Source organism: Carassius gibelio, chromosome A2, assembly GCF_023724105.1.
Source record: "Carassius gibelio isolate Cgi1373 ecotype wild population from Czech Republic chromosome A2, carGib1.2-hapl.c, whole genome shotgun sequence".
NCBI lineage: Eukaryota > Metazoa > Chordata > Actinopteri > Cypriniformes > Cyprinidae > Carassius > Carassius gibelio.
Genome location: NC_068372.1, coordinates 11,634,108 through 11,634,866, shown reverse-complemented (window position 1 = coordinate 11,634,866; position 759 = coordinate 11,634,108).

Below are 759 nucleotides of genomic sequence, written 5' to 3'. Positions count from 1 at the left end.
AAAGGAAACTCATTCGACTTGGCTGCTTTTTTAATGTGTGCGTATTTATTTATTTACCTTTTTATACATTTTGTATAATTTCATAGTTTGTGTATTACAATTATAAAAACAAAAATAAATTTAGCCACTCACATAGAAATAGCTTAGGCCTTAACCTTTTTCTGACATTTTTAGGGATTTTTAAAAATCCTAAAAAAACCTTATTTGTGCTGCAAATAATAATTTCAAACTCATTTGATACTGACCTATGACATCCTGTGACATTATATTTATTTTAACTTACATAATCTCATGGATGTAACAGTAAATCTGTTCAGCTCACAGATCAATACTAAGCTGTAATGCAAGCAGAACTTTCACAAATGCTTATGAGTCATTTAAGGATTTGATAACACTGTAAAATAATGTCTAATTTGTTAACATTAGCAAATGCATTGATAACACTTTATAATAACTGCACTCATTAGTAAATAGTCAGTTCATGCTTTATAAAGCCTTGTCCCAATATTAATAGTCAGTAGTAAGCAGTTTATAAATACAGCTATAAATAGCTTGTCCTTGGTTTATAAGCACATTTATTAAAAAGGAGAGTAAGTTATCTTCCTATGAAAAATAAAAGATAAAAATAAACAAACAACAACACAGATTGATACAGAACTCAGAAATTTTATTGTGGATTTATGATAAAATCAGCCTGTAAATGAATTCATACTCCTCCTCATACTACTCCATACTCCTTTTTCAACATTATGCCAAAAT